We start from the raw sequence: 12,121 nt of genomic DNA, 5'->3' as shown, positions 1-12,121 counted from the left end.
TGCTTAGCCACTGTGCTAACTGACTATTCAGGGAATACAGAGACCTGAAAATATTTCCAGTACAAATGTAAATTTAATATACAAAACATTTATTTAATAGCATGTTAGAGAAATTTTACTTTTAATAAAAATTTTTCCCAACACAATAACTGTTTATTATTTTAGAAGGAAACAACTTATTTAAAATATAAATTCATCTGTATCTATATCCATATCAGAGAAAATATGTCAGGGTGTAGGATAAGATGGTGATAAGAACAGATGAAATATTAAAACAGAATTTGCAAATTTGTTTTCTTCAGTTATTTTTATTCATTATACAGGTAAGATTTACATTATAATTTTTTAGTTAACTTTGACATAATAGTTACGCAAAAATCCCCTCTCTCATATAATATGTGTGTCCAAACTGAAAGAAGTATTGATGCAAGATCAATTATCCATCTTAGGACTTTTAAGATTTGTAGTTCATTTTAGTGATGTTCATTTAATGTGTGAACATATAGATAATAGCATATCTTGACTGCGCTAAGCCTAGCCAACTTGCTAGACCTTATTGAGTCTCAAGAAATGACAGGTGAATAAAGACACAATTTGATTATTTAATATAGAAATAATCAAGTCACTTGAGCTGTCTTGGCTCAAAGCTAAAATGACTAGATTTGATAAGGTCAGCTCCTATATAGATGGATGTGGGTTACTAAGAAATCAATGGTACAAAACTTATTGAGCAAGTTAATGAGTAATCGATGATGTTAGCCATGATATAGAACCTAAGACAGCTCTGTGTGAGATGGGAAATATTCCAGACTCAACAACATTAATATTTTACAGTTGTAGTTTAATTTGACCAATATTTTCAATAACTGTCCAATATATGTGTCTTCATTTATTTAATTTTCTTAAAGCTTTTTATATAAAAATATATGGGTAATTACAAAGTTTTAATGTAAGCCAGACATGATTCTAAGTGCTTTACTTGTGGAAAAATTTATGATGATAGGCACCATCACTATTTTCAGTTTCAAAAAGAAGAAAGAGTCATGTTTGGAATCTATCTGTCTACATTTATTTCTTCTATTTTATGAAGAATTTTAAGGAAAAATAATTTCTCTGATTTTCAAATATCTATTTATGAAATATGTAGCCCTTATTTTAAAGGATATTTGCATATACCAAATTATCAAACTGTGTGAATATGGCAAAAATAACAGTTTATGTGGGTATAACAGTAATGACAATTGTATTTCACATAAGAGCAATAATAATGATTATCTCAATCTTATATATTTTAGATCCAAGCAATGTTTTAAAAACTGGAATAGTGTGGTAGCTTGGCCAAGTCTTCCTTAAGCCACCTTTAACCATATATAGCAATTTAACACAAAAAAAGTTAAATTTTTTTGTGTGATTTAAAGTGTTTGCCTGAGAACTTTACTACAGTATAAGTCAGGCAGGTTGGCATTTTAATTAGGAAGGGCAGGGTGATGTCAGTGTGTGCCCCCATGACCCAGGGGAAATGGGAATATTCCTTATCCAGGACACAATTATTGCCCTAGCATTTGGAAATCAAACACTATACTTCTACTTTTTTTTTTTGTCAGCTTATTAAAATGTAAGTTATTAAAATGTAAATTATTACTGTAATTTAATTTTGTTTTGCTTTTCACTTTTTTAAGTGAGGGGTGCATTTTGCAACAGTTGCCAAATCATGTGTCGCATTGAAAGAGTCAAGAAATGTTGCCTTCAAATGATAGATACTGTGGTTTTCAGATGAACAAGTGAGAACAGAAGAGAACAAAGGTACTTTTGTGGGGATTTGTTTTAGAGTCATCACCAAATTAAATCAACAGCAAATTACTCAGCAATGGAGAAAACCAAAAGCAACAACTTTTTCTTCCAAATGTTAAGTTGTATTTTTTTGGTATGATTTTACTTGAAAGGGAGAGGATATTTACTTGAAAAGTTAATTCTATTTAGCTAAAACCAAGGGCATCTACTTTAATTGTTTATTTAAGAGAGGCCTTTTAAAGCTGAATACAATTGTTACTGGGAGACTCAAGATCTGTAATTGTATGGTGTGGTGCCTACAGAAAAGCATTTACACGTGCATAACAACCTCTGCAGATGCAAGTCCTAGATGCTATTAGGGGCATTCCATATGTAGAAATGTGGTTTTCTTTGTTTGTTTGCTTTAATTTTAATGGGATTGTATCTAATTCAAAAGGCTTATGATAAAATAAAGTTTATGACTAAAATAAAGGCACCAACCCTAGCTAGTTTGGTTCAGTGGAGAGAGAGTCGGTCTGCGGACTGAAGAGTCTTGGTTCAATTCTGGTCAAGGGCACATTCCTGGGTTATGGGCTCCATCCAAGTAGGGGGCGAGCAGGAGGCAGCCAATCAAGGATTCTCTCTTATCATTGATGTTTCTCTCTCTCTTCCCCTCTCCTTTACTCTCTGAAATCAATAAAAAAATATATTAAAAACAAAAGAATAAAGCTCCTTTAAAAAAATTAAAGGCGCTATGTGTGACCTATGAAAAAATTAAAAGTAAAATGTTGACAAATATATAGAGTTTGTTTGATTGTTTGTTTTAATTGGGCCATAATAACATTGCTAATTTTCTGTACATAGTGCTCCCTAAAAGCAAACATAGTTAATAAAAAAAAATTTTAAACTTTATCTTAGTAATAAATGCACAATACTCCAGGATCATTCTGGTGCTTGTGGAACTACATTTTCGCTTTCTTTTTCATTAAAAATACACAGAATGGGAAGGGCAAAAAAAATAATAATTCCGTTATCAAGTAATTAGTTTCTCATTTTTTTTATGGCTTCATTCAGGAAATGCAGCAATTACACTGTGAAATTTCACTTTCTGAAGGAGACTTGTTAGTTATGATTGCCTATAATGTTGATTTCAGAACTCAGTTTTTACATTATGCTCATGGATTTCATTATCTATAAATATAATATGTAGAACAACATATTCTGAACATAAAACATTCTATATTATGTAAAAGTAGCTCACATTCAATTAACATTTTATTTAAAATCTATCTACCTACCATATATTTTTATAACCCAATGATTTTCTATTTGGAATCTATGTGAAATATAAAATAAAAATTAAAAGTATAATACTTACAAAAATTAATTTTTGGCATTAATACAAGGTGGTATTCACATGGTTAAAATTCATAAAATACCCATATAAACATAAGCTAATCTAAAATATGCAAAAATGTTTCAAAATTATCCTTTCCTGTTAGTGACCCCAATTTACTTACCTATGCAATAATAACTCCCTTCCACAGGTAAAAATATAATTTAATTTAAAATATGTTTGGCTTGTTATAAGTAAGATGTAGAAACTAAAAGAATAAACTTGTTGAAAATCAATAATGATACTCTGTTCCAAAATTCATAAATTTTTATAGGAATACCATTGAAGTTTTAGTTATTTATACTATGTCTTTTACTGTTCCTGTAAGAAAAATGCTAATTTCTCCTAAAAGTCATTCTAAAAACAATAATATGTTTTATTAATAGAGAATCTCAATTTACTATTGAAAAGTAGTAATAAATATTAATCAAGTTAAATATATTTATTCATTCACCCAGTTTCTTACTTATTTCAGTTGAAATAAACACAAAAGAGTGTAAAGACTTAGTTTAATATAGTGGATCTTTTAACTTCTAGTGACTAAATAATTGTATAGAGTTTGGGCTATATTTATTTTAGACCAAAGCTATTTCCCATTTTAATCATGTTCCTTTTGCAAAATCACTGTTTCCTTGGATTTCGAATTGTGTTCTGCAATGTAAATTTATTCTTCAGTCAATGGGAGTCAGCTTTCTTCAACTTAAAACCATGTGTATTTGTGCATGAGGCAGAAGATCAGAATTCCTAATTATATAATTAGTCTGGAGGTTTCAATAAATTCTCAATACCTTGGGTTCAAAACAAACGAAACTTCCATATACCAGTATTGAAACAGAATTATTTTTACTTAGAGACGCCCTTTCACAACAGCTACCCACACACTCCTGAAATTAGAATTAATAGGCAATATATTTGTCTGGGAAGAGGCATTTATTATGTACTTCATGGATGCATGATTTTCAGTATAAATAAGTAAAAGAAAGAAAATAAGCAAGGTCTTGGTATATTACACAATGTAATTGTTTCAGTTGTCATTATTTCCAAAGGAATGGAAATAGCAATTTTTATATACAAATTCAAACAAAATGTCACAAAAATTGCATTTCACAAGCCATAAACAATAGTGTATATCATTATAGTTATAAGTTCTATTTAGGCATCCTAAACACACTTTATGAGCTATGCATCTGTTTTAAAATAACAAAGTACAATAATTAGTTACATAATTAAAAATAAAATGCCAAATACTGTAAGAGAGCAGTGATCTCATAAGTGGATATCCTGAAAGTGTAACCAATCTAATGATTGGGTCTACTCTTAATTACGCAGGTGTTCTTAGATGATTATGTAAGACTTTTTTGCAGCAAGCCCTTAAAAATATAATTTCTGAGGTTAATTGTTCCCAAGGATTTCCTTTGATCAAACTTGCCATATGAATACACTTGTACATTAGCTTTGGTTCATAGTCTACCCGCAGGTAGTAAATGTCTATAGAGTTACCCGAAGCATCATAGCACATTTATCAACATTATACTGATATCTCCTGTTACCTAATTAAAACAATGCTTTATTATAAGCACCTCTGTTCTATTTTTCTCCTGTAAGTTATCATCTTGGTTCTGAGAAGTTAGGTCATCACATGAACTCAGTGAATACCAAGAGGCCTGCACATTCAGGCTTCAATTGCACTTGCTGGTGCCAACACTGCAGCCTGGATACCTAAACAGCAGAGTTAACTACGCAGACCACAGCCTCCATAACTTCACGTCCTAATACTGGCATAGATGCCCCATTTTAAAAAAATGACACAGAATTTTTGTTTTAAGATTATATATAATTTAAACCCTTCTACGTATTAAACAGATACTTGGAATTTTAAAATTGGAGATGGAACTGAAATCAATAAAATATCTACTTTTAACTGAGGCAGCATATACAAGTTAAGAGTACAGACTCTGGAGCCTCTCTCCAAATCCTGTGTCTACCAATTGCTAGCTGAGAGTAATTGGTAAAGTCACTTCATCTCTGTAGGCTCAGTTCCCTTACCTGTATATGATGATAAAATAAGTAGCTAATCTATATATATAAAAGGCCAATATGCTAAGTGTCCAACCTTTCAACCATGCGACCGGTAGCTATAATGTGCATTGAGCACCAGGGGGCAGATGCTCAACGCACAGGCATGGAAACATGGAACAAACTGATGAATCTCGGGGGGGGGGGGGCAGAGGGTAGAAAGAGATTAACCAAAGATCTTATATGCATACAAGAGGCCTGGTGCATGTGCACCGGTGGGGTCCCTCAGCCTCGCCTGCAGGGATTGGGCCGAAACTGACAGTTCAACATCCCCCAAGGGGTCCTGGATTGCAAAAGGGCACAGGCCAGGCCAAGGGTCCCCACCAGTGCATGAGTCCATACACCAGGCCTCTAGTCTCTACATAATGGAAAAAACATAAAAAAAGAAGATATTATGACCTTAAAAACAGTGAAAGTTATTCCCCCAAATACACTAGGTGCCAGGTTTATGGTGAGAGAAAACTGAACGTCTTGATTTAAAAAATAATTTTAGATTCCGGAAAATAGCAGGAGCAAAGAATTTTCAATAATCACCAGAGGCTTGACCTGATTACAGTGACCAGTGCTCCACCTTGGTCTGGTGCCCCTGCTCACCTGCCCCACCACCCCACCGTGGCTGATGCACACCATGTTCCACATACACCCCCTGTTGGTCAGCACACGTCATAGCGATTGGTTGTTAGGTTGTTTCCCGTTCAGTCTATTTGCATATTAGCCTTGTATTATATGGATGTCTCCTGCTCGTAAGAAGCTCTCAGTCTATTAAGTTGATGATAATGTCAATAAAATATGACCATACATTTGAAGATTGTAATATGCATTATTACAGGAGCCATATGCATGGAGGGTGTGGGCAAGTCTCATTAATTAAACTCCCAGAGAAAAATAAGAGCTTTGAAAGAAGACAATCAATTCAATGAAGAAATCTGGTCCTTTTTTTTATTTACTGTTATATCCCAAGCTCCTAGATAGTACTCAGCTCATAGTTGGGACTCAAAAATATTTTGAATGAATGGATAAGGGAAATAACGAGTAGATGAACAACAGTAGTGGCCAGGTTCAGTATATTTCACATAAACTGTACACCAGGGTTACATGTAAAGAAACCCTAATAATATCTTAGGATATTCAAGAAACCACTCATGGAATATCATAGTTTAAATTTATATTACTGTTGAAGAAGCAGAGGAGGTTAGAAAATGATAAAGGATGATATTATGAGTGACACTTTACATGTTTTGCAAGAGTCTAAATTTTGAATAATTCCATAATATCTTAATTTAAGGAAGAAAATGAAATATATGAAGCAATAAGTGTAAATTTGAAATTAGTATTGCAGAACGTTTCCGTATTTGGAAATAGGACATTTAAAGAGGTAATTAAGGTTAAATAAAGTTCTATGAGTGTGCTCTAATCCAGTATGACTTGTGTTCTTTTTTTATTTTGTAAATATATTTTTATTGATTTCAGAGAGGAAGGGAGAAGGAGAGAGAGATAGAAACATCAAAAATGAGAGGAAATCATTGATCAGCTGCCTCTGGCACACCCCCTACTGGACATCGAGCCCACAACCCGGGCATTGCCCTTGACCAGAATCAAACCCGGGTCCCTTTAGTCGGTAGGCTGACGCTCTATCCACTGATTCAAACCAGCTAGGGCTGACTTGTGTTCTTTTCACAACACGGGGAGAGATACCAGGACACTCATACACAGAAAACAGGCCATTTGAGGACACAGCAAGTTAGCAGCCATCTGAAAGCCAATGATAGAAGACAGGAGAAACTAAACCTGCCAACACTTGATCTTCCAGCCTCTAGAACTGCAAGAAAATAACTTTTGTTTAAGCTGTCCAATCTGAGGTATTGTTATGTCAGTCAGCCCTAGAAAACTAATGCAGATGCTGATTGATTATATCACCAAGTGAACTGGTATAGACAGAAAGAAGAAAATGTCTTCTAATAAATATTTAGACATTTGATTGGTGAGATAAAAAAACAAAAACTGGGGGGAGTGTATGATATAGTAGTAGAAAAAGGGAAGTATGGTATATAAAGAAAATATGTTATCCTAATGCTTTTTTAAAAAAAGAATTTTTGTGAATTTATTTGATCCAAACTGTCAACATATGCTGGGAAGCAGAACCTCAAAGAATTGAGATAATGCTCTGGAGACTGGTAGGTTACATCTATATTTTTAATTTTGAAAATGAAAGAAAAAAAAAAAACTTAACTGGGCTTTGTAGAAGATAAAAGAAAATGCCAATTCCATTTCATTGCTGACCATTATTTCTTTCTTGAGGGATGGGCTAAAAGAATCTTCCACTCTCCCACTATTGAAGCCATTACCCTTTTTTCTTCTTTACTCACCTCTTGGGGCATGTGGGAACTATGCCAGAATACACCAGATGCTCAAGGCCAATTGAAATATTGAAGACTGGAACAGTACACCAGATAACCAAGGCTACTCTGAGTCTGGGAATCTTAATCAGGGTGTCCAAGGACTATACAGGTACATAGTAAGGTTACTATTGGGCAAAAAGCCCCTTTTGTTTAAGTAGTACAATACATGTTACTGACCAGCCAGTGTGCTAGGGAGAGGGCTACTGAGGCTGCTTAGGAAAGCTCAGAGCTCAGGTGCTGCTGCTCTGTGAAGCTTGAGAGAGAGCTCAGGTGCTGCTGCTATGTAAGGCTGTGGGTACAGAGGCTGCTGTTGCTGTGTGGGAAAGATGATTTGTTAACTAGCCAGTGTGCTGCTACCTATTATATGGGACTTTGCTTTGTGAAGAACTGTTTTATCCAGTGGCTGTGGCTCCTTATTAGCAATGGCTATATGGCCACTGGCTCCCACAATAAAGACTTTGTTATACACCCACAACTTCTCATGGCTTCTCTGTTTACCACCCACTGTCCAAGAAGGTCCAGCCCCTGGCAGAGGGGACCCAGCAGTTAGTGCAGTAGGGCATGATTCCAAAGAATATGTGGACTCAGAGCAGCCATGCTCTGACAGGGCAAAAGTAATTATTTACACATTCAAAGAAAAGAATGTCAGGAAAAGGTATGGAAGATGGGCTGATAATATCTGGTTATCACTCATTCCTTTTTTTAAAGGGCAAAATACATAGTTACTTATAGAAAGAGCAATATTGACTGATTACTGTCTCTTGATGTTATAAAATGTTATTTGTCTCCATGGAATTCTGAGTGAGAAGGCTAGGAAAACATAATAAATTAATTAATGTGGATAATTATGCACCTCACTTTACTATATTACTCCTGGTAAACTGATTATAAAACAGTCTTCCAAAGACATGTAAACATGTTGAAATATTTTACAGCATACATTAGGCCCATAATTCTGCATAATTTCATAGATTTTGGCTTGTAGTCTTTGAACTTCTACCTCCTACAATTTTACCTGTCACCTCTGATTTATGTTTAAAGTGAGCACTTGATAAAATATTTGATAACAAAAATGACATAACTCACATATCTGGTTATTTTAAATATAAACTTCATTATAGGGTTAATTTAAAACACACAGGACCAAATAAAATATATCTCAGGTAAGTGAAGCTGTGAGTACCTATTGATATATTCAACTATATAAGCATGTATCTTATATGTACATGTTATATAAGCATATATACATGGGTGTATATTAGCATGTACTTTATATACTCTTTTCAGCTCATATTATTTTAATATTATGCCTATATTTGATTGTGGTGTTTCAGATTGAAAACATAATAGTTAATAATATTTTATATTTAATATATCCCTGATTTTAAAACATACAGATACTTACTATTAAATTGATTCACTTTTCATATGGAGGGCATGAATACAATTACTGAGTTGTTGGCTAGTATTTGTAATTGTGATTTTGTTATTCTCTGTCAGAGTGTCTTTTTCTTATATTCATCCATCTATCCATCCATCCATCCATCCATCCATTTAGTCTTTCTTCCTTTTATCCCCTCTCTCTTTTTCGTTTCCTCTTCTTTTCTATCCCCTTCCCTCTGATGCTATTCACTCAATATCTGTCATCCAATTTGAAGGCCTGGGGGCGGGGGGCGGGGAGTGTGATGGTGAATGGTGGATGGGGGTAAAGAGAAGCGTCTGTAATACTTTCAACAATAAAGATACATTTTAAAAATAAAATAACAAATCAGTATTCCTCATGGGAGATTAAAAAGGAAGAACAACTTCTTCTACCATTTTCCTCTGGAAGAAGAGATGACAGATGTAGGTCAATAAGAATGCTCCATCCCCTGGCCATGGTATTTGTTCCAAGAATGTCCACATGATTCCAATTGTGTTAGTTTAAAGCAGCGGTTCTCAACCTGTGGGTTGCGACCCCTTTGGGGTTCGCCTAAGACCATCGGAAAACACATATATAATTACATATTGTTTTTGTGATTAATCACTATGCTTTAATTATGTTCAATTTGTAACAATGAAATTGGGGGTCACCACAACATGAGGAACTGCATTAAAGGGTCGCGGCATTAGGAAGATTGAGAACCACTGGTTTAAAGTCTGTTCTAGGAAGTTCTGCCACATCTATATAAAAAGATTGTCTCTTTCCACTAGGGTGACTAAACTGAAAATCGTATGTATGGGGTTCCTATAGCTATTGTAACAATTTACCACCAACTTAAAGCTTAAAACAGCACAAATTTATTATTTCAAACTTTTGGAGTTTAGAAACCTAAACTCAAGTTATCAGAAAGACTGTGTTCCATACCAAGACGTTAGGGGACAATCTGTGGCCTTGCCCTTTTCAGGTTCTGGAGGTTACTTGTATTTCTCACCTCATACCCCTCCACCCTTTTCTTTCTGTCATCACATCTCTTTTTCTGACTCTGATCCTCCTGGATCCCCCTTAGCAGGTACCCTTTTGGTTATATCAGGAGTATCCAGATATACAAGGGAAACTCCATCTCAAGATTATTAACTTAATTTTATTCTTAACACATTTTTAACACTTTGTTATTTTTAAGTGAATTTATTTGGGTGAGAATGGTTAATAAAATTATATAGGCTCCAGGTATACAGTTACACAATACATTTGTATATTATATTGTGTTGACCACCCTAAGTCAAGCCTACGTTCATCAACAGTTATGCTCCCAAGATCCTTAACTTCATTACATTCGCAAAGCCCCGTTTACCATACAAGTAATGTATACAGAGGTTCTGGAGATTAGAAAGTGAACATCTTTGGCGGAGGGAAGGCAGTGACGTCAGAAGGATGTAGGAGGAATATGTTATTTAGCATAGCTTATTAAGAAAGGGGATATTATGCCTTACAGGTGGAAATAATTCGGCTGAGAAATAGGATGACAGAGTTTAAATAATGGTTTTTGAGTCACTGAATTGAGCTATATGTGAAGCTAGCACCACACCTGGACCTTCACTTAAATTAATTAAATTTTCATCTTCTTCCCCCAACTTAAGTTAAAATGTATTGCCCTTTAAATATAAAATATTTCACTTAAGGCTCTGAATAATCGTTTCCCTACCTATATTTTAGTCTCAGCTTTTGGTTCTGTTACTTTGGCTTTTCAAATTCAATTACATTTGCCTCTTCCCCATTCCTGCCAGCACCCCATTCCACCTAGTTTTCTCTCCCTCCCACTTTCTCTAAACATTCCTTGCTATTCATCTTTCACTCTAAATACCACTTCCAGAGGAAAAACTTTATTGAATGTGTAAAATGAAGAAATACAGTATATGCTTTTGGAGCACCTTACATTTACTTGCAATAGCACCACAATTACAGTAAATTTGTATTAGAATATTTTATGAACTAACTTTGCTACCGAACTAAAATTTGAATAACCACACATTACCATGAGTGTAATTACAATGCTGTATCTTCTGCACCTGGCACACATGGGTACTCAATACAGTAAATAGTTGAAAGCAAAATGAAATCATATGATGGTTAGAACTTTGCTCTTGGGTTGAATGCACAGAACGTAAATAAATTCAGAATTTCAGATTTGCTAACTTAAATATATCGTTAAGATTTAGACTGAAGCAATAATATTATTATTACTTATTCTACAATTTCTTAACCATCAACAAACTGAACAATCCAAATATTTACTCAATATCTCATGCCAATGGCTCTTTCTAAAACCAAGGAAAATTCTTAAAAATCTTGTAAAGTGCTATTTATATTTTTAAAGCTAACTAAAAACAGTAAGATTAGTAGAATTATAATTCACCTCCTGAGTAAACCAAGTAAATACACATTTCTCCTTTTTTCATAGTTGATTTACACTTTTGGATTCCCTGAATTCTGAAAAGTGGGAAATACCAAAAATATAAACTAAAATGTTTGCAATAGTAAGATTTTTCATTGATAACCTACTGTGGCAAATATGGGTTTTTTTTTAGAAAGTTGTAATTGTTGTAGTCTGTTGGATGTCCCAGAGGGCAATAAAACAAGAAAAAGAATGTGCTAAGATAAATTTTTCATTGGGGTAAAGGAGGATTTTAATTTGGTGACAATAGTCAAAATGGTAGTCATTCAATAATTTCAGGATATTTCAGTCCTCAATTAACTTTCACCTTGACTATTTTTTTCACCTTGACTATTAACCCTTCCTCTCTCTGGTTCTAATTTTATCTAACAAAAATGTCATTAGATTTGATCTCACTTAGAATTCAGGTTGTAAATGCTAACACAAAGAACAAAATAAAACATCGCTTTTTTGAAGGCCTATTGTAATACTGCCCAAAGCTCTGGTATGAACTAAAATCTCCTAGTACATATGCTCTCGACACACTAATTAGAGATGTGCATTCCTAAAACACCTTCCTTATTTCTTTACCTTATAATCACCATTTCAATACTTAAAAGCATTTT

The sequence above is a fragment of the Myotis myotis genome, unplaced genomic scaffold (genome assembly GCF_014108235.1).
Source record: "Myotis myotis isolate mMyoMyo1 unplaced genomic scaffold, mMyoMyo1.p scaffold_m19_p_3, whole genome shotgun sequence".
Taxonomy (NCBI): Eukaryota; Metazoa; Chordata; class Mammalia; order Chiroptera; family Vespertilionidae; genus Myotis; species Myotis myotis.
This window is presented reverse-complemented; position numbering follows the sequence as displayed.